This window comes from Podarcis melisellensis (assembly GCF_964234715.1).
Source record: "Podarcis melisellensis genome assembly, chromosome: 12".
Lineage (NCBI taxonomy): Eukaryota > Metazoa > Chordata > Lepidosauria > Squamata > Lacertidae > Podarcis > Podarcis melisellensis.
The window spans coordinates 5,860,054-5,885,888 of NC_138544.1; the positions used below are offsets into that span (position 1 = coordinate 5,860,054).

General features: G+C 42.0%; 1 protein-coding gene across 6 annotated transcripts in view; it reads left to right on the forward strand.

Annotated features, from left to right (window-relative positions):
• ELMO1 (engulfment and cell motility 1) overlaps window positions 1–25,835 on the forward strand; it is a 312,564-nt gene that overhangs the window by 186,608 nt on the left and 100,121 nt on the right. Inside the window, exon 1 of one of the 6 annotated variants that reach the window (XM_081931089.1) lies at window positions 22,009–22,120. The exons of 4 other annotated variants lie outside the window; for them this stretch is intronic. The gene's annotated coding sequence lies outside the window, so the exon portion shown is untranslated. Of the gene's footprint in view, window positions 1–22,008; window positions 22,137–25,835 lie in introns of those variants that run through there. One more of the 6 variants, XM_081931090.1, reaches the window with a different exon arrangement.

Here is a 25,835-nt window from a genome sequence, read left to right on the forward strand (position 1 = left end):
ATTAAATATATTTTATTATGCTTCTCTCTTAAGTGTCTTCCCCCCACCCCACCCCTCCTAAGCAGGCAAACTGATTTGGGGCACTATCTCCTGAAACTGCCACCTCTGTAAAATCGCACATGCCTTCTCCAGAGGGCAGACCCTAGAACTGGACTAAAGTGAAACCCTAGCCATGGTTTGTTGCTGTAACCCTGGTTTGAAGACACCAAAATTACAGTGAACTATGATTTAGCGTGCAGAGCTAAACTCTGCCCCTAGAGGTATAGAGACACTAGCAAGACCTGCGTGGCTCCTTGTCTGCACAGGGGTTGACATTGCCTAAGTCAAGGTTTGGTTACTTCCAGGACTGCAGTGTTGTCTGCTTCGTAACTCTGTTCTGTTGCTCTAGTTATGCACCAGCCTTTCCCAACCTTGACTCCCCAGTGCTGCTCTATTTACAAACCCCACCATCCTCAGTCAGCAGTACCCAATAGTCATGGATGATGCAGAATGAAGTTCAGCAACCATCTGGGGACCCAAAGTTAGGAAAGACTGCACTAGGCCTTCCTAACCATAGCTGTCAACTTACAGATTTGAAAATAAGGGACCAGCAGCCTCGAAAATAAGGGATCAGCAGCCAAAATAAGGGATCAACAATTACTTTGATAAAATACATATTTTGTTGCGAACGAATGGCTTTAGATACCTATTAGGTCCATATATTACTACATAGCATATATTCAACACAAAAAAGCAACAATTTGTTGTTGACAAAGGACAGCTGGACATAGAAAGGGCCCCATTACCTTCAGTAGCTTATTTAAGGGACATCATCAATAAGGGACGGCAGCGAGACATGGCGCTGGGATAAGGGACTGTCCCGCCAAATAAGGTACGCTTGACAGCTATGTTCCTAACAGTGCTCTGAACATAAGTGAGATGCAAGCATGATCATTTATTGTTGTTGACCGAAATAGTTGGTTTCCCCCCTTCTTCCTTTGGATCAAGTCATACAGTACTCTCAGATATTAGTAAATTTGTGCTGGGGATTGCAATGGGACATCTGTTACCAAGAAAATTGGAGTTCAGTGACATTCCATATACAATAGTTGCTGTGCTTTGTTCAGTTGTAGGAAAAAATGCTTCCTTGTAATACTGAAGGACAAAATAGATTGCCCCCCCCCCCAGTCCCTTGCCTTCCATTCCTATATCCAACCACACATATAAATCAAGCATTGTAAGAGTTTCATTCGTACTGTATTGCTATGAAATCTCATAGAGCTGATTTGGCCTATGCTTTATGGATTTCCAGTAACAAGGTAGCAGAACCCTCTCCTTTTACCACCTTTTACTGTGCTTCCAGCTTAGTAATGGATTTTTATTAGAGTCTCCTCTGACTTCTCACAAGCTCGATCTACTCTGGGCAGATTTATTGCTGTTTACATTCTGGGTGATGTGGTTTAAGGACTATGTATTTAATTTTGAGATGATGCATGAACAGAAAGTGCCGGCCTATTTCAGATACGGGAGAATCAATTCTGTGTGCCAATAAATTTAAATATTGATGTAGGAAGCATCCTGCTTATCATTCAGAATGATGTGGGATCTTTTTAATTATAGCCTCTTTGCTTTGTCAGTGCCAAAATTAGCATTTGTAAGGTCAAGCCGAGAAGATGTGCCAGTTAAGCTTGATTTCCCTTGTTTTTTGCTTTTTCTTTCGTCTCTGTTGTACAACGCGTAATCCAACTTTTTGGAGAACGGCTAGAAAATCAGAAGTTAATTTTTGGGAGTGGGATCCAAAATGCTTTGCAGCTGCTTATCCAGAACAAAGTTGACTTTGGGTGTATCTTTCCTTAAAAAAATACATGTATCAGAAATAAAAGCATATATATAACGCATAAGGCCACATTTCTGTAAACTAAAATACATTATTAATAGGCCTAATATTAACCCATATATGGGGTTTAACTATCCAAACTGGGGCATGTGCTTCTCTTATACAAGCATACAGACATTGCCATATGGCAAACTTCTTTTGAAAGTCAAAGGACTTCCAAAAGCACTCTGGGATGCTGATGTTCAATGAAGATACCCTTTAAGAAATAATTTTGGGCATGCCTAAGCTTCAGATACCATCACGGTATGGTCTGAAGGCTTTATAAGACTACCATCTTGCTACAGCTGAGCAGGTCTGGGTGTGGTCAGTGCCTAGATGGGTGACCTCCCAAAAGACACAGAGAGGCTACCTTGGGTTCTATGATGGAAGAATGCCAGGATATAAATGTGAGAAAATACCATATTTTTCGCTCTATAACACGCACCCGACCATAACACGCACGTAGTTTGTAGAGGAGGAAAATCCGTAGGCATGCCACCCGTAGGCATTTCCTCCATAACACGCACAGACATTTCCCCTTACTTTCTAGGAGGAAAAAAGTGAGTGTTATGGTGCAAAAAATACAGTAAATAAAATGGAAAAAGCTGCTCTGGATCCTGGCCTTTATATCTGTCAGATACTTTAGATCAACTGTGACGATGGTAGCACTGTGGGTTAAACCACAGAGCCTAGGACTTGCCGATCAGAAGGTCGGCGGTTCAACAGGGTAAGCTCCCGTTGCTCGGTCCCTGCTCCTGCCAACCTAGCAGTTCGAAAGCACGTCAAAGTGCAAGTAGATAAATAGGTACCGCTCCGGCAGGAAGGTAAACGACGTTTCTGTGCGCTGCTCTGGTTCGCCAGAAGCGGCTTAGTCATGCTGGCCACATGACCCGGAAGCTGTACGCCGGCTCCCTCGGCCAATAAAGCAAGATGAGCGCCGCAACCCCAGAGTCGTCCGCGACTGGACCTAATGGTCAGGGGTCCTTTACCTTTTTATGATGGTGTTTCTGACACTACACTGCATTTCATCACCCACCAACCCCAGCTGAGGGTTCCTGGCTGTCAATGTTACTTGTCAGATTGCACTGAGATAGGAATGCCATTTATACACAGTAGAATAGAATTTCCTGGCCCATAATGGACCAGGTGCATAGCCTGGAAGTCATTTTGGACTTACAGCTGTCCATGGATGCGCAGGTCAATTCTGTGTCCAGGGCAGCTGTCTACCAGCTTCACCTGGTACGCTGGCTGAGACTCTACCTGCCAACAACAATCTTTATTACGGTCCAGAGACCAACAAAACATTACAAATCAATACAGAGTTCATACAGCCTACCTTCAGGTTAATCAAGCACTTTGTTTGGAATATAGGGCTCATTTGTTCTTGCAACCACCGACAGAAACTTTGCCACTTCCAAAGTTCTAGCTTTTGTCCGGTCTTCCAGTAGGAACCTGACATAGTGAGCCTCTGACTTTCCCGGGAAAGGCACCAGCAAGGGTAGTATCAGTTCAGCCCTGGCCTGCTCATACTTCGCACAATGTAACAAAATATGATTTATGGAATCGATGTCTTGAGCACACGAGCAAAGTCTGTCCTGGTAGGGAACTCCTCTCAACCTACCATCCAGCACTGCAGAGGGGAAGACATTCAGTCTGGCCTTGGTAAAAAGCCTTCGATAGTTAGGTACTGTCAGGTTTTTGATGTAAGATGTTAACTCAAAGACATACCCATATTGAACTCCTGCTGCCAGTGGACTACAGACTGCATGTGATCGAGATCGCAAGTCATTGTGTGCATTGTCCCATAATCTTTGCTTTAAAGCCTTTTGGGCGCCTTCATAGCCCAGGTAATACAGTTGGTGGGGAGACAGACCAATAGAGGTGGCTTTTTTAGCCATGGTTTTCTGCCATTTGTTGACAAATTCCTCATTGGTCAAATGTTGGTACAGACCCTTCCCTAGATTAAACACTGAAATCCTGCCTGCCACTGTCTTGCCAGAGTGGTACATGCTCTGGTTGTCTCCTGCCTGTACTACTTTGATGTGCTCTATGAAGGTCACTTGGAAACGACAACTAATGTGGCAGCTAGACTGGTGACTGGGAGTGGCTAACAGGACTGTTTCACACCCGTCTTAAAGGATCTACACTGGCTCCCAGTACGGTTCCAAGCACAATATGAAGGTTTGGTGCTGACTTTTAAAGCCCTAAATAGCCTCAGCCCTGTCTACCTGAAGGAGCATCTTCACCCCCATTGTTCAGCCCAGACACTGAGGTCCACCTCTGAGGGCCTTCTGGTGGTTCTCTCACTGATAAGTGAGGTTCCAGGGAACCAGGCAGAGGGCCTTCTTAGTAGTGGCTCCCAACCTGTGGAACGCCCTCCCATCAGATGTCAAGGAAATAAGTATCTGACTTTTAGAAGACATCTGAAGGCTGTGTTCAACCCAGTCAGATGGGCATTATTATTATTATTATTATTATTATTATTATTATTATTATTATTATTATTTCATGTCTTCTTTCCAAAAGGCATAGTTCTTCAATGCAATTCCAGAAGTTTGATACTATTCTTATTTTTGGCTGCAGCGTTTATACATCTCAGCCTTACAGGTTTCTAGAGCTTTAGGAAGAATTCTTAAGAGAGGAGTTTATTAAAAAAAACTGATGGAGTTGATTCTTTTGGAGTAAAAGCAGCTGAGTTGTACCAAATTGAAATTCTAGAGCTAAGGCATCGCTTTTGTGACAGTATGAACGTATAAGTATATCATTTCATCTTTGCTGGTGAAATGTTCAGTAATCCTGTCATTCAGGAAAGCCGCTTCTAAAATATGTGGAAATGTTTCAAGCAGCTTCAGTCATTTGAAGAGTAACATTCCACATGCTTTATCATTGATGAAGGAAATTTAGAGAAAGGTGAGAAGCTTAATCCTATGCTGAAAGCTGTATTGATTTTTCATAGAAAAATACTGTTGCCCTTCCCTCAGCTGTATTTTCTCTCTCCCAGCTTTTCTGCAAAATGACTTACAAAGAGGCTTGCAAGCCTATTTTGTTTTGAAATCGCGGCTAGGCTGTTGGCTTGGGGCGTTGATTTCTGCACACCACCATAGCTTTGCGAGGAATCAAAGTGGATTTGAGAAGGTATGGAAAGGAAAGGGGAAGAGGCTTTTGATAGGAGAAGTACAAATTTGATTAACCTGTGCTGTTACAGAAATCAGTCATGTGAAAAAGTCAGAGCTGGAATGCTAAATCACATACTCTGCAACAGGGAACTAGAAGAACAATCCCTGCCGCTACCCCAACTGAACTGTTATTTTCCTGATGCCAGGTTCTTTCAGAGTAAAGCAAGTTTATAGGACAAATCTGTTTTTATCCCTCCCAGCTTGAGCTATGAATTCCGTCCTATTAATGAGGTAGTAACTCCGTGTATCACCTATACCAGAGAAGACTAAATAGCTCTCCTAACCCAGGATACTTCCTCTTTCAAGGGGGAAAGGATTAAATAGCCCCCCTCATCTAGTAAACTGCATCTGTAAACAATATATGTGGCTATATCACCCTGTAAGAAAAGGAGAATATGTGCTGCTTAAGATTTTGGTATTGTTATTATCATTGTTTAGAGTGGAATAGCGGCAGAAAATAGATATAGGTCTCCCTTGTGGGTAATTAATAAAAGATCTGAAGCAGGGGCTAAGATCCTAAACCCAAAACACAGGGCTAAACATTCTAGCAAGAGAGAACCCCCAGCAGAGTTTGAAATCAGAAAATCATGCAGCACAATGCAACATGGGAATAATAGGCTGTTAGACCTTTAAAATATCACATTTTAGTCCACTTACAGCTTCTCCTCTCTACATCCTTTGCAATGACCAGACCACACGTATTTTAAATGCTTTTCTTACTAACTCCAAAGGTTGCATTCATGCGTTATTCTGTGCAGCAGGAAGTAAACACAGGCAGAAATCTTGTGATACAAAATATAGTGAAATAGCTCTTAGCATGTGGCCTGAGCTTGCTTGCAGTAGATGAGCTCAGGCACGTCCTATCTTGGTGAGTTCATATGGTGAAAGATAGAGAGCAAAGGTGGAAACTTAACTTCCTTCCAGGTGAGGGGTGTGACTTAGCTGAGTCCAGGAATACATTTCTTAACCCCTTCATACATTAAGTTTACTAGTGTTATTTGACTGCAGTTTCCCATAACCATTACATTGAAAGTTTTCCCAGCCCCTACAAGTGGCTGCCAATGAGGTAAACCAAGGAAGCTCACAACACAGTGAACAATGTCATGTATTTTACACTTTTATATTTTGCAATGTCAGGAAGAGATGCAGAGCAAAAGCCAGGCCACTCCTGTAATGTCAGGTTTTGACCATACATTTTGTCCCATTGTTATCTCTAGTTCTTCCTTAGTGACTGTCAGATTTGCCAGGTTAGGAGTGACAGGTCTGAAAGACGTAATGCTACTTGTTGTTGTTTAGTCGTTTAGTTGTGTCCGACTCTTTGTGACCCCCTGGACCAGAGCACGCCAGGCACTTCTGTCTTCCACTGCCTCCCGCAGTTTGGTCAAACTCATGCTGGTAGCTTCGAGAACACTATCCAACCATCTCGTCCTCTGTTGTCCCCTTCTCCTTGTGCCCTCCATCTTTCCCAGCATCAGGGTCTTTTCCAGGGAGACTTCTCTTCTCATGAGGTGGCCAAAGTATTGGAGCCTCAGCTTCAGGATCTGTCCTTCCAGTGAGCACTCAGGGCTGATTTCCTTCAGAATGGAGAGATTTGATCTTCTTGCAATCCATGGGACTCTCAAGAGTCTCCTCCAGCACCATAATTCAAAAGCATCAATTCTTTGGCGATCAGCCTTCTTGATGGTCCAGCTCTCACTTCCATACATCACTACTGGGAAAACCATAGCTTTCACTATACGGACCTTTGTTGGCAAGGTGATGTCTCTGCTTTATAAGATGCTGAATGCTACTTAGAGATGCCCTATTTCTTTTCCTTCTTTCCTTTTCCAAAGCACAAACACTTTGCAGGTTAAAGTTAGTTGCAGATATTTGTTTTCAGAGAGAGCACAGTCTAAAGTTATGCAGGAGGGGGAAGAGCACTGTGGGGAAACCTCCAGCTTCCCAGTGTTAGCAAGAAAAGGCCAGTTGTAAACAAACAATCTCAAAACTGACCAGCACTTTTGAGTTGACTTCTAGCATGGAGGACAGTGGTTGAATCTATACACATATTTAAAAAAACATGCTATGAAACTGCTTTTTAAAAAAAGTTTTGAAAAATATATTGAATTTGCCATAGCTCACTGTCGCCATCTAATGTCACATTTGTATATTGCACTTTACAACTAACGTAAAACGTTTTCTTTGCAGCTGTATAGCTGAGTCAAGTGTTTCTGTGGCATAGCTGTTCCTGGTTACATTTAAAGGCAGCCTAGTAGAATGTGGGACATCAGCATCACCGACTGCAGTGCATGGCAAATATGATTTGGAAAGCCACCACCTTGTTGCCTCTTCCATATGATGCACCTCAACCATTAGTGGGAGACTTCCATGTTGGCCATTTTTGTTTGTTCTCTCTCTTTCTTATATAAACCCAGTTCATTTTATTATCTGACATTAGGCCAGAGTTTCCCATTTGAGACAAGGCGGGGAACTGTGACTTAGTGCAAACCAGAAACTAAGCCCCAAAGAGGTGGCAGAGTTGAGACGAGGAGCAAGTGCTGCATCAATTGTGAAGTCTCCTTGGGGGCCAGGCACGCTCGTATCTTCGGAGCTTAGTTTCTGGCTAGTATTAAGTCAAATCCCTCCTGTCTCTGAACCAGGGAACTTTGGCTTTGTCAGTTAATATGCCAGGACCTTGAGAACATTCTAATTTAGGTTTGAATGTTACAAAACCTCTAGAATCCATCGCTGGGTATTATTTTAATAACTCACTGAAGTGGCAGAAAGAAATCTTGCCTGTTGTTAAGTAATATCTCTATGTTAATGCAGTTGAAGCCTCTGAATTATACAAAAGCAGAGATCAGAGTTTCATAGTGCTAAATATATTTCTTCCTGTTTGGTTTTGCACGTTATTTCCCCCAATTATTTCTTCTGGGATTACCAGCTCGCTGCTTGCTCTTAAATTTGCTGGATGCATCTTATTATGTCTGAAGGAACAACAGGCATGCAGGGAGTCTCTTGTTGATCTATTAAAAGCATGCCTGGAGTTACTAAATCAGGACAGACCTGAAATATGCAGAACCTTTACTGTATTTTCAGTGGAATACATATTTAACCAGTTTAGTCTTGACAATTCTTATCTTAAATTGCAACAGGCTGCTTGGTGTTAAATTACGGGAATGACATTTAAGAAAAAAGTGGAAGGGATGAAAGTAAAAAGGATATAATACCCATACTACTTGGTTTACATAATTGTCTGCTCCAGACAAGAAGCTGTATAATTATATAACAATGTTTGCTCTGAAAACAGAAAATGCACCAGAGGTTTGTAGTCAAAGATTTGGCAGGTTGCTTCTAATCAATATGTGAAATTCAGCCCCCTAACAGCATGCAGCATTGTTTATTCCTAAACTTTGTGTGATCTCAGTTTCCCTTCCACTTCGCTCACAACACCTGCACTGAGTGCCAGGCTAGATATTATAAGAGTTCGTGAATGTAAAGCCCGTGTGGGAACGGTTGGGGAGGCACTTGCAGTATTCAAGGAGAATATTTTTAACCATTGCTTGCAGTTATGAAGCAATAAGTGAATTGAAAAGGCAGAATTGTGGGGGCCATTTGTAAGGGGGAGCCCAGGTAGCACAGCCAGGACACACACACACACACACACACAAACTGAAAGGTTGTATGCCACTTACATTTTGGTCATGACCAATGCTGGCATATAGCCCTTTGACCAGGCATGGGCAAACTCAGCCCTCCAGATGTTTTGAGACTACAATTCCCATCACCCCTGACCACTGGCCCTGTTAGCTAGGGATGATGGGAGTTGTAGTCCCAAAACATCTGGAGGGCCGAGTTCCTATGCCTGCCTTTGACAGATAGCCATCAGCAAATGTAGCCTGAGGACCAAAAAGGTTAGCCGCTCCTGCCTTAAACAAGTTTTGTGAGCCATAACATTGGTGGCAGAGTCTTTCTTTTTCTTTCTTTTCAGTATTTGTGGCCGAATAGTTTAACAGTAGTGGAATACTAACTGATGGTTTTCATTTTGCGATATTTATATTTATATTATTTGTATTTGTATTGAGCTATGCATTTACTGGGAAATAGTAAGAGTCCATCAGATTTGGAGCCAAATGTGTCCTGTGAAGGAGAGGAGCTCTTCTTCCAGAGGAGGGACTTTGATGATCCCATGGAGGTTTTTGCAAATGGAAGTGATGTTGATGTTTGCCATGCCACCGCCCACACTATTCCAGAAGGGTCTCCTAACCCCCCAGGAGCAGATTTTTGGGTGGCATGGAAAGAAAGAGAACCCAAAAGCCAAGAACACCCCAGTCTCTGGATTCCAATCTTTACATAGCCCTTAGGGCAGAATGCTGCCTGGTTGTGGTTTGAAGGAAGGAAATGTCTCACCCAGATTCCACAACTTCTGATCATATATGTTGGACGAGAGGGCAAGCATTTTCCATTCTCCAAAAGAGGAAATACTCCTTTCAGGAAAATGTCTAAAAAGATTAACTTGACATACACATCTGAAGGCTGAAATCACCTGGGTGTAATGGTGTTTTAATGTAGAATACATTTTCCCCCCTGCAATCCTCTTGGCAAAGTTTTCCTCTTGATAAATGAGGTCTCCACAAACCTCAAGCTGATGGCTACCTATTGACAAATTACCCCCATTAGCGCTTGTATTTTTTCTTTCTCAAGACCTTGTATAAGCGCAATCAAGGTCGCAGAACTTTCCCCAGACCTTCTTTCTGCGTTTTGTTCACTCGCTTCCTTTCGACCCCAAACTCCTGCACCTTAACCAAATGGCGATGGCGATAAGTAATTAATAACGATGATGATGAAAATCCAAGTTTACATATGTGCATGTAAATCACCTTTAAGTTGTTTCCTTGTGCTTGCTTGTGTTATGCAGAGAAAGTGTTGACTTCAAAATTGTGAACAGCCTGTTGGTGACATGCAGGTGAGAGAATTGGGATTGATTTAAATAGTGCAGGACCTAAGAGGAATCCACCCCAGAACATTTTTTGCATGGTGCCAGATGTGATGTTTGAAATCCCCGTACTGATCCTAGTGGTGTGTGTCAGCACTTTATATCCTCTTAGGGCTTTCACCGTACTTTGAGTGCTGCATGTAACTAGGACATTCCTTATGCACTGCAAACACCCAGTTGCTAAAGCAGTTTTCAGGCACCAAAACATAGAGACAGTAGCATTTAAATCAAGTTTCAGGAAGCAGTTACTACTTTTTTGCTGGAAGTGCTCCTGGATTTGTTTAACCAGTTCCCTGCTCTGAACTTGGCCTCATTCAGGGTGACAGTGTTGATCTACAAGCTTTATTTAGGTTCCCGGTTTCTGTTGGCTTGCTGACCTCCTTTTAAGACGGCTTGAATAGTTGGGAGCAGGTCATGGATGAAAGAATTTGCTTGCATTTGCAAGAAGAGCAGTGTGTGGCACGATACGGGCTTCGCTGCCACTGTGCCAAAAACTTCAGTGTACCTGAGTACATTGATTTATTAATAAGTAGAAGCAATGAAGCAGATGGATCTGTGCCAGAATGACATTACAAATTAATAGATACATCCATAAAAGAAGAAGGGAAAGGGGAGAGGAAAGCAAGCAAATACAGGTATAAGGTGTATAATGACCTGCTGGGAATGGCCACGATTAAGGGCTCATCCACACTTACATTTTGCCCCACGTTTTCTAGGCACAGGTCCACGCTTTCCCAGTCCATGTCTGAGCCCTTTGATTTTTGCTTCACCACTTTCCCCAGGAAAAAGCTGCTCTTTGATGCAGAATCGGAACAAATGGCAATTAGGGGTTTCCATGGATTGCTGAGACCATTTAAGAGCTGCTTCTTCTTCCTCTTCTTCTTCTTCTTCTTCTTCACACCTGTGACTGGAAAGTGCAGATGAAGATGAGTGTGGGTGAGCCGTAAGGCAGCTATCGGAGGGAAAAAGCCAAGGGGCCATTTGCGCCATCCAGGCCACTAGAGATGGATTCAGTGCCTCACCTGTCCCTCTGATGCCTACCTGGAAACTAACCAGAGAAACTAAGGCACAATTGAGCGCCATTAAATGGTGCACAGGGTGTTTTCATTCTATGAAATGGTTTCCTGCCAATATTCTTATGTCTGTCCTGACAAAGTGTCGTCCAGAGCTCTTGTTTATAAGACTAAATAATCGGAGGGAAATACAAACCCTTTGTAGCTGAGCTAATTCTGGCTCCTGAGCAAATAATTTCTTTTCAAAGGAAAAGTTTAAATGAGGGGCATCGCAGTACTGGAATAGTTGCCTTTTGGGAAGCAGATTATGTGGTCTTTGCAAGCTCTTTTCCTTTCCTTTGAGGATTTTGTGCATGCTGAAGTGGAAGAAGCAAAAAGAAATAGGACGCAATTTGTACAAAAGCAGTGGCAGTGACTGACCAGGACAGAGATTTGGGGGCTGTGGTTTGCTCAGTGCAAATGTTGAGCCACTGTGCCTTCAGCTTGTGTAGAAAAAACCCCCAGCATCCTTATGGAAAGGAATTGAAACACCCATCATCTTAATGTCTTTATAGGAATCTCTGGTGTGGATACACAGAGAGGTTAGGCTGGCCTCAACTAGAGCCAGGGCTTTCTCGGCCGCGGCTCCAATCTGGTGGAACGCTCTGTCACAAGAGACTAGGGCCCTGCGGGACTTGACATCTTTCCTCAGGGCCTGCAAGACAGAGCTGTTCTGCCTGGCCTTTGGTCAGGGCGCAGCCTGACCCCCTCCTCTGGCAATCTGCACAGAATTTTGCTTGATGGTTGCCATTAATTTGATTTTAATTTGATTTTAATTAATTTCATAATGAATGTTTTTAGAATTTTTAGAATGTTTTTAGAATAGTTTTGGACTATTTTGATTGTTGTTAGCCGCCCTGAGCCCAGCTTCGGCTGGGGAGGGCGGGATATAAATAAAATTTATTATTATTATTATTTTAATACTAATACTGTGCACACAGTTCTGGTTGCTGCACATGAGAAAGAATATTGCAGAGCTGGAAAAGGTTCAGAAAAGGGCATCCAAAATGACCAGGGAGATGAAACAACTGCCTGAAACAACTGGCCTATGGGGAAAAGTTACAAGATTTGGGGCCTTTTGGTTTTAGAAAAATGGGGAGTTGGAATGCACGCAAGGTGTATAAAATTATGCATGTTGTGCAGCAAGTGGCTAAGGAGAAGTTTTCCTTCCTTACATATAATAGTAGAAGACAGGGTTACCTAATCAATCTGAATGTTGGGAAACTGAGGACAGACAAAAGAACATACTGTTATAGAGCCTAGGGCTTGCTGATCGGAAGGTCAGTGGTTCGAATCCCAGCGACAGGGTGAGCTCCTGTTGCTTGATCCTTGCTCCTGCCAACCTAGCAGTTCAAAAGCACGTCAAAGTGCAAGTAGATAAATAGGTACCACTCCGGCGGGAAGGTAAACAGTGTTTCTGTGCGCTGCTCTGGTTCGCCAGAAGCGGCTTAGTCATGCTGGCCACATGACCCGGAAGCTGTACGCCGGCTCCCTCGGCCTATAGAGCGAGATGAGCGCTGCAACCCCAGAGTCGGCCACGACTGGACCTAACGGTCAGGGGTCCCTTTACCTTTACCTTTAGGGTTTTGATTATTTGAAGCATTGAATGGAAGGTTGGAGGCCAAGTGGAAAAGTATAGGCTAAGCTTCCTTCCAAGCTTAATAATAGAGGCATGAACGTGATAAAATGTGTTGATGGCCCATCTAAGAGGAATCTTGGGCCTGGGCAGACAGAGGGTGCCATGGTGATGGGGGCGTGTTTGAGGGACAGAAAAAGAAAGTCTTTACAGAAAGGCATGCTGGGAAGAAGGGAAGAAGCAGCCAAATACCCACAAGTGCCTAGGGGTTTGGTAGGCAGCTGGAGATGGAGTTTTGTACTCCACTGCCACACATCCCTTTTGCTCTTAAAACCAGACGCCTGCTTATGTAGTTGGTGTAGGTCTGTGTTTAAATATATGGGAGAGCAGAATAGCCTCCCTCGTCCTTAGTTTGGGTGTGATCTTCTGTTAGAGAAGAAAGCACACACCTTTCTTTTCTGTAGTGAAGACTGACTCACTGATGAATGATTCATCAGCGACACAAAAATCATGCCCAGAAAAATACATCCTAATGGAATGTTCTATAGTGACTCATACGAAGCAGGGATCAGTTAATAGGCTTTTTAAAGGCTAGAATCCTCTTGGTACAAACGATGGCGATCCATCACTTTGACTGTAGCTTACATATTCCCATTATACGTGAATCTTTCCACAATAAAACAAAAAGATTAGTCTCCAAAAATATATTGGTGTACGTTGCTGTTGCTCTCAAGTCACGGGAATAGTTAACATTTGTTTGTTCTCCATAATTATTTTGCTATGCAAATATTTGTCTTCAGCAGCTGTTCTCCTAATGCAAAAATAAAATCAAGTAACTCTGTAATTATGGGTTATTTAGTTATTGGCTTTGATACGTTTGGGAAGTTTCCCCACCTTTGAATCTGACATCATTTAGATAAGGGTGCACAATATTGAGGCCACCATGTTCTTGAATGTAAGCCGTCACCATCCAGATATTTGACATGAATGAATGAAATTTGCCAAACTTCCTGAAAAGAGGGGTGTTTCATATAAAGTGAAAACCCAGTTGAACTAATAATAATTCTTTAAAAAAAAAATATATTCAAAATTATAACAAGACATATTATCCAAAAACATATCATCCTTGTTTCCCCCCCTCCTTTTTCCTCCCTCCCCCCTCCCACACAAAACCCACCCACCCCCACCCCCCAATTTCCCTCAGTTCCAGTCTTTGGTTTCTCCAATAATGCTATTTTCTGCATGTTACAAGTTATATAGATCCTCAAACTATTTAGCTGATTATCAATAAAAAGTTTGTGAATGTTTATTCAAAACCTCCCAAGGAGTCCAGTTCGCTTTGTTGCGTCTTCAGATACTTTGTAAAGGGTTCCCATTCATCTCTGAAGTCACAGTTATCCTTGTCCCGTAGCTTATATGTCAGTTTTGCCAGTTCTGCATAGTCCATCAATTTTTCTTGCCATGATTCTTTAGTTGGGGTTTCTTCAGTCTTCCATCCTTGTGCTACCAGAACTCTCACGGCCATTGTCGCATACATGAAGATGTTTTTCAACTTTTTTGGCAGGTCTGAACTAATAATAATTCTAGTCTATGATACTGCTTCTGCAGTATTGGCAGTCTGAGGTGGGGCTTCACTCTGCCTGAAGATAGGGCAAGTCCCGTGACAAACTATTGAACAAGTCTCATAATGGAAAATATATCATCAAGAGAGGGAACCCAAGGCAGACACAGAAAGAAGAGGGCGAGTTCTCATAACAAAGGATAACTGCAAGCACCATGTGTGCTTCTTTACATGTGTGCAAGTGTCTGGGTACAAGGCAAATCAGTGAGGTTAAAACATTTTGAATCCAGAGAGGTGTTTCCTTCTTGCAAAGACAAACTCTTGACCAGTGCCAGTTCGGCATGGCAGGTAAATACGGGAAACATGTAAAGGGATTTGTTTTCCCATTACAAATATTTCTGTTTCACTGTAAAGTCTTATGAAGCAGAAATAACCATCTTTATGCAATCGAGAAAAATGGCATACTGGCCAAAAAAAAAAGGGGTGTCGTAAAAGTTAACAACACAGGATATCTGTAATATGATTTTTTGTTTTGTTTTAGGCAGCAACAGAACTCAGCTGTTCTGAATTCCAGTTATTTGCCCTTCTAGTATGACCCATCCTTCTTCATTCATGAATGATGAATGAGGGCATTTAAAAGGAAGTGCTTTCTGTCACAATGTACAGTAGTTGCATTGCAGGGCAGTTGCGAGTTTCTTGGAATACTGATGAGGCCTTTGCAATGTTCAGCTGGGACGCTTTGTCTTAAAAAGCACTATATAGCCTTCCAATATATTTAAAACTTGAAACTATGTACAATTTCCTTGATTACTGTATGAGAGCAAAGTGAAGTTGGAGGGGAAACAAATGAATAGCTCTGATAACAGTTGATTTTTGTCACCAAACCAGTCATTTTCCACAATTTGTCTTGTGGCAATGTTTCTGTGCCAAAAGGACACTGCATTCACTGTGAAACATATATCACAGTCACATTTGCAGTAGGCTGAAGTTCTTTGGTCATTCACCAAAACCATTGAACGGTGCCATTTATTAAATGAAACAACAGACAGTATCATTACCTGCTACACACGTATCTTGAAAAGGAACCTTTCTTAAATATCAGGGTAGTGAAAAATATGTAGTTATGGCCAGTTGCATTGATACGTTATTAATTTTTTCCAGACTAGCTATCCTGAGTTGCCTCAGCAACTCAGATCGGATACAGTACTTATTGAAGACAGTTAATTCTATTTTCTTTTATCAGTGGTTGAAGATGTGACTTTCAGCTGCTGCTTCACTTGAGCTCTGAGCTAGCACAATTGGTTCCATCTATGTTGTTTTAAAATTGTTGTCGATTCCCACTACATTAAACATTCAGAACAGGAATGGCAATAGGATCCTTCAAGGAATACAATTTTGACTTAAGATATCCTTAGCGCAGGAAACAATACTATTACAGTGGAACACACTACAGCTCTTATGGTGTAATAAGTCTTCATCACAAGTGATGAATTCAGCACAGATAGTTCTTTCTTATTGTTTGCCTCCTGACTGAGAAATTAGCCACACCTGCACATTTTCAGTGTCTGAAAATGTTAATGGAAACTACTTCCTCTTTCAGCTCAGCTCTAGTAGTAATTAGAGTTAATGGTTGCATATGTTCATATTATGAAGGTTTGGCAAACTGTTCAAATTGATCAGCTATAGTTTGAAATTGGTCAGCAAGCCAGAATCAGAAAACATGGTTTGAAATAGATTTGCCAACTATGATTTGTACTAGCCGTTGTTTAATGCAGATGATATCTGTGATTGTATGACCATTGCTAGACTCACTGCATGTGAGTGCTGAAAAGTCAAAAAGCGGAAGCAGACATGTAGCACAAAACTCTGTTTTGCTGATTGTTTGGAAGTGCAATCCATGTCTCCAAAACAATAGAAACCATGATCTGGGAGCAAGTCTTTATATATGCTTTGAAGTTTCAAACAAAGCTGAAACTTTCAGAAAAGGTATTGTCTTCACCAAAATCCAAAACCCGAAGGATTATCCTCCTAATCTACAAAGCTCCCTTGTAGCATTGAAAGGCCCGGAACTGAATTGCATGTATCATGTGTTAATTCAAAGGCTCAGATTCTTTGATTAGGATATTTGAGGGGTAGGGAGGTTTGTTACTGTGGTATTCTGAGTTACCAAGTAAAAGCAATATGGCAATCTAGCTAATATAATTCTTTTGTAAGTGTGGCATTGATTTCATCTGAATTGTACTAATTAGTGGCAGAAAGAGGTATAAAACTCTAAATGTGTGAAGCTCAACAAAGGCATCAGCGAAGATGTTTGTGCACTGAGAATGCCCTTAAGAAATCTGTAATTTAAAAGCTGCTTTGGCACTTCAGCCTTTGCCTGTTTGGTTAATTTGATGTGATGAGTTAAAATAATTTATCCTCCAATGCTTAACTAATTGTTTGCAGACTTTGTTGAAGGTGTAAACTTCAGTGTGCTAAGCATTCTAAATTCTATGTTGGTCTCGAGCAGAGGTGAGGAAACTTGAACTCCAACTCCCATCAGCTTCAGCCAGCATGACCAGTCGTCAAGGACGATGGGAGTTGTAGTCCAGCAACATCTGAAGATCATCAAGTTTCCCGCTCTGTGATCGAGAAGATCACAGGACGGCAGGCAAACAGTATGGAGGGTTAGGTTATAAGTCATTTGATTATATTTGTATTTCCCAACTGTTCTTCTTTGTGATTACTGTTAATGGCAGATTAAATACTCTTTGTAGGAAACAACAGTAATTTTCAAAGAGCAGTTTTCTCCTGTGCTTTTAAGTTGATTGCATTTATAAGGAACTATTTAATACATGTATATATTAATAGGCGGGAGGCAGTGGAAGACAGGAGTGCCTGGCGCGCTCTGGTCCAGGGGGTCACGAAGAGTCGGACACGACTAAACGACTAAACAACAACAACAAAAATTAATAGGTGTATATTTTGTCTGCTGGTCGGCTTTCCTTAAAAGCATGTAATCTGTTCTCTCCTGTGGGATTTAGTTAACCTTGAGAATCTCAACTCTCATTTTGAAGATGCCATGTTCCTAGACATTATGGGATGGCAGAAAACACCGTATGATGGAGTGGAAACAAAAGCACTGGGGCATTCATAAGGTCTATAGGGTCTCTCATTGTGCCCCGTGTCCATTTTTGGGACTTACGATATTGGTTCAGTCACGATAGTACTGGAGGAAGCAAAATATCTCCAGTGACACAAAGGCATCAAGAGACAAAGAAGAAGCAAGTGGAATCCAGGCCAATTCTTTTCTAGCATTACACCTGTAGATCTTATGCAATATGACCAACATAAAGTAATCCTTATATTAGCAAAGCGGGAGACTTATTTTAGATAACACAATTTGTATAGAATGAATATATCAGAATTTTCATGTTTCTGCTCAAGGGCAGTTATCAGGCTCTCAACGTGTTATGAAACCTGCAATGCTCAGCCTATTCTGCATTTAATCTTTTTTCCAGTTGACAATAATGTGAAGCAGAATATATACAACATTAAGAACCTTTTTACAATTTAGCAAAAGAGGATAGCAAGAACACTTGGAATCTAGCTAAAACCAGCTTCTTGCCATTGTACTGATAATATAATACATGTGATAGACCTATATGTACTTCTGAAACATCTCACAATATCAGAGGAATTTTCTTCATTGTGTTTCACAGTTTCCTCATGAATGCAGCTTGGAGAGTCATCCTTAATAACATAACTAGGTTGTCAGATTTTTAGAATTAAACGTGTGGTGGATTTCCCCAAGCCAAACTCAGTATCATTTGCCATTTGGGCTTTTAATTATGCCTACACATACACACACTTCTCATTTCCTTGTCAAGGAAATAATTATTTAGATTATATCCAGAGGTAGTTCAGTCAATTCTGCCAGTTCATGTGCAGTGTGGATATATCATAAAAAATGAAGTTCAGTTGCGTTCTCAAGGAATTCGCCCTTGGGCAAGAGATTTTGTACAGCTAACCCTCTCTTAGGAGTCTCCTAGGCAAGAACAGGTTTATAATAACAGCTAGGCTCCGGTTGATAGCCGAGTGCCTTAAGGACATAATGATTTAATGAGTCCCCTGGGCAATCTTGGGCAACCCTTTCCTCAGGCATCTATTTTGGAAGCTATGTGGACCAGTTGATGAGCTGGGCTGCAGAATTACTGCAGATGTTCCAGCACAATAATGACTTGGTGCCTGAACAAACTGTAGACTTGTTTTTGGACCATCTCTGACTTTTCAACATCGTTTCACATGGTACTTCGCTCAGTAGTTAAAGAACAAGATTGTACAAGTCCAGCCCACACCTGAGTTCCACCACGGTTGGCTTGTGAGTGGGTCACATTTTCATACAAGCCTCCAGGTAGTCTCTGTCCCACAAAATCAAAGTGTTCAAAGTTTGGACTTAGCCAATTAGGCTCAATATGCATAGGCCCCAATGCAAAGGCTTTTGACCTTCCAAGCCACACATAGCCCAATAGTCATATAATGTTGCCTGCTAGGTTCCTAACAAGCCTTCTGTTTTGGTCATCACAGGCATTAGCAAAAACAGCTGATTTATCAAGGACCTAAGAGGCTGGTGGCATTGGGTTGATAGGCTGCATTTTTTGTTTAGCAGATAAAGAATTGTGCAGGCCTAATCTGAGGCCTGATATGTAACTTTTTGTTGACATGAGCTTTACATCCTGTTTATTGATGTCTAAGCAAATATCTCCCTTGAGTAGCAAAATGTTGGTCTTCAAGTAAGTTTCACTCTTCAAGTATCCCTCAGGCATTTGGGAAGACACCCAATTGCTCTTTCAGGACTGAAGCTGATGTAAAATTGGCATACAACTCAAAAGAGGCTTTTAAGACACCAGGCATAAGATCTGTGACAATAACAAATAGTGCATGGAGCTGCCAGCAGGACAATTTTACATTGCAAAATCATCTCCTGTTCTTTGCCTCATACCCATTCCATCTCCATGAATGAGGTTTGCAGTAAGGGATGTCGGTTAAATACAGTGGGGCTGCAGGGTAATAAGATCCCAGCTAACTTCAGGTGAATTTTTGGCACCTGGCAATACTCGTTTGTAATAAATTCCCTTTTAGATCATAACCTTGAATAATTCAAGGCAGCATATGCGCCTTAGAACTGTCTCCTTCTTGGCTTGGTTTGCCACCTCCTCCATCTGCTCCTTTGTTTTTCCTGCTTTCAGTCTTCTCGCTACTGCTCACTTGCAAAATCATTCTTTCTTGTCAATTACTGTTGTAGTTCTGCTGGGTATTTGAAAGAATGGTCTTGGCTGTTCTCGACAATATTTTTTAACGTGCATCTTATGTGAAGACTTAAAGGGGATGAATAAAGAGGGTAAGAAATGAGGAGGGGATTATGTTATATAGGGCCAGCCTACCATTTCTGTACACTTGCAGTCTTAATCTATATTTTGGCTTGGATGGCGCTTTTAGATAGAGATGCTACTAGTATCAAATGTTTGTGGGGGCTATTAACATTTTATCACCTGAGGGCAAACTAATGTAGATCGCACCTGAATTGCTTCCCTGTGGCTTTGTACAGAACCAGCCATGGGCCTCAAGTGTTCAGAGTGCGGTAGGCAAACTCAGTTTCCTGCCAGTAACAATATGGAATTGAGATAACAGAACCGAACAGCATTTGACCATTTGCTTCCAAGCATTTGGCTTGGGGAGGTCACAAGCAGTTGAATAAGACGAAGAAGAAGAAGAAGAAGAAGAAGAAGAAGAAGAAGAAGAAGAAGAAGAGGAGTTTGGATTTGATATCCCGCCTTTCACTCCCCTTCAGGAGTCTCAAAGCAGCTAACAATCTCCTTTCCCTTCCTCCCCCACAACAAACACTCTGTGAGGTGAGTGGGGCTGAGAGACTTCGGAGAAGTGTGACTAGCCCAAGGTCACCCAGCAGCTGCAGGTGGAGGAGCGGAGACGCGAACCCGGTTCACCAGATTACGAGTCTGCCACTCTTAACCACTACACCACACTGGCTCTCTGCAGGCCTGCTCTAGATTTGCTTGTACCCTACATTGTGTGGAAACAGAAGGGTTTCAGAGGTTTTCCTCCACCACCATTTTCCTCCTCCCCTATCAGTGATTAATTCAGGTGGAAAGAGAGGCTGAGCTTCATCACTATGAGCCTTTGCAGACTTTGACCTTGCTTTTTCATATTACAGTGGTACCTTGGGTTAAGTACTTAATTCGTTCCGGAGGTCCGTTCTTAACTGAAACTGTTCTTAACCTGAAGCACCACTTTAGCTAACGGGGCCTCCTGCTGCCAGAGCACAATTTCTGTTCTCATCCTGAAGCAAAGTTCTTAACCCGAGGTACTATTTCTGGGTTAGCGGAGTCTGTAACCTGAAGCGTATGTAACCTGAAGCCTATGTAACCCGAGGTACCACTGTACTATTATTTTGGCAATCTCCTTCAAAGGGGTGTATGATTGAAGATTATGTTTTGACAAAAAAAAAAAAAAGTACAGGTAAAGGACCCCTGACAGTTAAGTCCAGTCACAGACAACTCTGGGGTTGCAGCGCTCATCTCGCTTTACTGGCTGAGGGAGCCGGTGTTTGTCCGCAGTTTTTCTAAGTCATGTGGCCAGCATGATTAAGCCGCATCTGGTGCAATGGAACACCAAAACCAGAGTAGCGCACGGAAACGCCGTTTACCTTCACGCCAGAGCGGTACCTATTTACCTACTTGCACTGCGTGCTTTCAAACTGCTAGGTTGGCAGGAGCAGGGACCGAGCAACAGGAGCTGACCCCGTTGCAGGGATTCAAACTGCCAACCTTCTGATCGGCAAGCCCAAGAGGCTCAGTGGTTTAGACCACAGCACCACCCGCGTATTTACTATTTACTAATTCATCTCCAGACTTTTTTTAAAAAAGAACACTTGGGTGTTGTGTGTGGTGACCCACAAGGAGAATATTTGCCTCACAGTTCTTAGGCTGCCAGTTCAAGATTTGCTGTGGATTTGAGTTCTGGATACTGTGCCATGCCTGAATCCCCATGACTAACTATGCGTGCACAATACATGTAGAGGGGCTAAGGGCTCCCGGTTAGAGCAGCTGTTTGCATGCAAGAATCATAGGTTCAATTTCTGGCATCACCAGGTGTTAGGCTGCGAAAGACACCTGCCTGGTACACCTGAGAGCTCCTGCCAGATCAGGGTGGGCAGCAGCGCTATGCGAGATGGACCATTAGTTTGACTTGGTCTAGGCCAGCCAGTATTTGCCATATGGGTAATAATGGCAAAGTATAACTTGTATGAGGGACGCGGGTGGTGCTGTGGGTAAAATCTCAGTGCCTATGACTTGCCGATCGTATGGTCGGCGGTTCGAATCCCCGCGGCGGGGTGAGCTCCCATCGTTCGGTCCCAGCTCCTGCCCACCTAGCAGTTCGAAAGCACTCTTAAGTGCAAGTAGATAAATAGGTACCGCTTTATATAGCGGGAAGGTTAACGGCGTTTCCGTGTGCTGTGCTGGTGCTGGCTCGCCAGAGGAGCTTCGTCATGCTGGCCACGTGACCCGGAAGTGTCTCTGGACAGCGCTGGCCCCCAGCCTCTTAAGTGAGATGGGCGCACAACCCTATTGTCGGACACGACTGGCCCGTACGGGCAGAGGTACCTTTACCTTTATATAACTTGTACAGATTGGGCAAAACAACCTGGTCGATTTAACGAGTGGCCTTTTTCTGCATGTTTCCTTCTGTCTTTACTAAACCAAGCATGCAGATGAGCTGGCAGGCATTGGTTGGACTTTGGCTGCTGTCACAATCATTACTGTGAGTTGAGTGAAACCATGACAACGCCAGTTGCTGGCTTGCTAGGCAGTTGGGTCAATATGAAGGTCAGCCGTGTCATGTAAAAGAGGTTGATCTCCAAAGACAGTGTGAGTGGATCAGACAGTAGGAGGACAGGTTAAGGCTATGTGTGTAGACCGGAATTTTAGTTTCTGTGAACCACTCTGCATAATGTTTTAGGCTACATTGCACCTTTTCAAATTTCATTGAGACCTTCCTCGCAATTGTCACTTCTCTGATACCTATATGATATGAGAGAGAGGAATCCTAGACTTGTTCTTTGCTTAGTCTTGAAACTAGATGTTTTTTTTCCCCTTAAAGAAATCAAGGTACCTAGGAAACAAGCCACATGTGTGAAGAGTTGACTCTCTCCTGCTTTATACGGGAAGCACCCGCAGTAGGGTGCTTCTAAAGACTGTTAAGAACAAATATTGTTAGCTCAGATTTTACCCAAGTAGCTTGTTGGCCTATTTTAGGTATTGTGTATATCGCTGAATTTTTGTTTGCAGTTCATTTTGATTTTATATATATTTTAATACTTGATTTTTCATGTTTATAACATTTTAGTGTTGTAATTATATTCTCTAAACCACTTCAGGACCCTTGCTTGGGAAGCAGTCTCTAAATAGTTTTAATAAGTAAAGTTGGGATGGAGCAGGTGCTGGAGGAAACCCCAAAATACTTCTGCTGGTATCAGCCAGGTCCTCTTTTTCCTTCATAAAATGCTCAAAATATTACTTATTCTTGATTCACAGCTAACAAAAAAGAAGCGTTTTATGAAAAAAAATTGGTCAGTATGTTTCTAGCTCACGTGTTCTTATCAAAGTTAGAAAAGTTATTGACTTTTATTTTAAGTTAACTTTTTGTTCCAGTGTAATAAAAATGACCACATTAAAAACTCAGGTCATAACAATGCTCAGTGACCGTTTCTGGCTTCAAATAATGTCATTTTGAAGTATGTGGGGAAATCTTGCTTCAGAATTACTGCTATATGGAACTGTCTTTGTAGATTGATAATAGCATCCACTTCCACTAAATTCAGCAAGATTTTAATATAGAGACATGTCTAAAAGCTGCATAAAAGCAGTTGTAGTAGTAAGAATTTTCATAGTGTTCATGCCACTCTCACTTTCCTTGCCATTTCTTAAGACCTCCTTCTGTTAATGCTTAAAATTCCTCAGGGTACCTTTTGTTATATTTTTATCCTACCAAGATTTGCTTTGCATATTATTTCAGCTGAAGCCCAAGACTTTATAGAATCCTTATGACATCAGTGAAATGCGAGACAATAGCAGTTTTTACACTTTGGTAGCAATTATAATGATACACTGCGACATCAGAAGGCTTCTTGTATGCCTCAACCGCATTTGAATAGTTTCCCTCGATTTCTGCACAGTCTTAGGATCTACCATACTGAATACAGCCCACCACCCTGAAATCAGCCCCTGGCTGAAAGCTATAGACTTCTCTAACTCAGGAACCAAAAGAAATACATGCTTTGAAATACTGTATGAATAACTGCTCAGAGAACAAGCTGATTTGATAGGAAACGATAGCTGACTATTTTGGATATGCCACAGATCATCCTAATTAGGGCCCCCCCCCGAGCTATGAAGTGGTTTAAGGCAAAGCATGAAAAAAATAACACAAGAAAATAAAAAGCAAAGGTAGTCAGGTTGGCTCGTATGAAAACTTAGAAAGCTCATCACAAGGGCTACTTTTATAAGGCCAACCAAAACATCACAACATGCTGAGCAAGGTTTTGAGAAAGCGAGGAGGAAGAAGAAAAAAGAAAAATATGGCTTCATGTTAAAGCCATACTTGCTGCCTTGGTTTCAGTTTCAAGATGGTGTATGGGAAGAGGGTTAATAGACTAGACACTCCTGGCTGCTATGCAGGTTTCAGGTTACACCTAGGGGTGCTGGGATGAAAAACTATTTTGAAAATATGCAATTTAGCAGTTTTGCTTACTTTTTTCTTTTTTAAAAAAAAAAGATTTCTAGCTTTTCTCATGCCAAGAGAATGGGGTGGAAGGCAACCGTTGTTGATTTTCAAAGTAAATTCAATGAAACAAAATGCCCACTAAGTACAAGTACTATGTCAAAATTCTTCAGAATATGTTCAGTCTGAGATTTAGTGTGTACATATAGAAGGTCATCTGGTACAATTATCCTAGCTTGTACCATTTCATAGTATTAGATGCTAAATTCCATATTTGAATGCTCTTCTCCCTAACATCTAATTTTCTACATGCAAAGAGCATTTTTAAATGGCAAACTGGTGAGCACTCAACAATGCAATCTCCCATCACTACCACCCCATGGCCACCCAACACACAGCTGAAATCTGAAATGATGCTGTCTGAAAATTGATGTTGGTGTTGAATTGGACTTAGGCTTTGGCTAGCATGCTGTGTAAAGATGTTCTACAATTTCTGCCTGCATTTATATAAAGTTAGTCACACGTGGCAGACAAGAGCATCTGTTTGTTCCCCTCCCTTTCCCAACCTCCAGTCCAGCTGCTGTATCAAATGTCTACCATTTCTGAACATGGCGAGACATTATTTTAAGGGACCTCAATCCCACTTTTCCAATTGTCAGTTCTACGGTTTAAATAAGAATCAATTTCTGAGCAAAGGTATCTTGAGCTGATCACCTAAGGATTCATTAGCAAAATATGTCCCCCCCAATTTAGTGTTGGTACTGGAATCTGAAATTTCGTTTTTTTGAGCTGGGCTATAAACTACCATATTTTTCGCTCTATAACACGCACCCGACCATAACACGCACGTAGTTTTTAGAGGAGGAAAATCCGTAGGCATGACACCCGTAGGCATTCCCTCCATAACACGCACAGACATTTCCCCTTACTTTCTAGGAGAAAAAAAGTGAGTGTTATGGTGCAAAAAATACGGTATTTGCTTTCCGAGGGTGAACGTTTATTATGTAAGCCATATGCATTTCAGCTCAACTGAGCCTTCCTGAGGGGTTTATCCTGCTCCCTCCCTTACAAGCTGCTCCAAGCTGTGCCCTGCAAGGTCCCTTAAAATGGATGGTCTTTGAGCATCTTATAAGCAAACAGGTGAAATAAGCCACGGAGGAAGACTCATTGGAGCCATAACACTTTGGCGGATTATTATGATTATTATTCCTTTCCTGTATCTCTGATATATACTTCCCTCACTTTTTGTTTTTGTTTGTTTTCATTTGCATTTGTAAGATGCAAAACTGAGCTGCTGAGGATGTGAGAAATTTAATTTTAAAAAGACCTTGATATCCCAAGGCCATTGCCTGGTTTCATTCCCTTGTTTGCGGCAGTGCCTTTATTTCTGCTCGTTCTTAATAGTGTTGATGACAACTGCACAGGTCCCTTGGGCTTTGCTACTGTTGTGTTCAATTACAGGCGGAAGGTCTGATGATCAGAAATGCTGTTCAGTCACAGCTGCAGTGAGGATGAATGGAAACTGAAGGTGCCACGAACCCCTGAAAATGAGGCCCCTGACACCACTCATTTATTTTAATGACTCAGGCCTAACTTGTAGATTTGAATACAATGACTTTCATAACTCCCCTTGAGAGTCCAGCCATGAAAAATAATGAAATGTTATTGGGCCCAGACTATTAAATTAACTTGCACCCTAACCATATCTCCAGGAGAAATTGATTGGATTTCAACCCACCTGACATTATAATTAAAACTTGCATTTATAATTTAACTTTGTAATTGGAACATGGCACCGTTAGAAAGGTTTTGGGCCTCTGTTCTGTGAGGGCATCCTGGTGATTAAAGTCACAGATTGTAAAA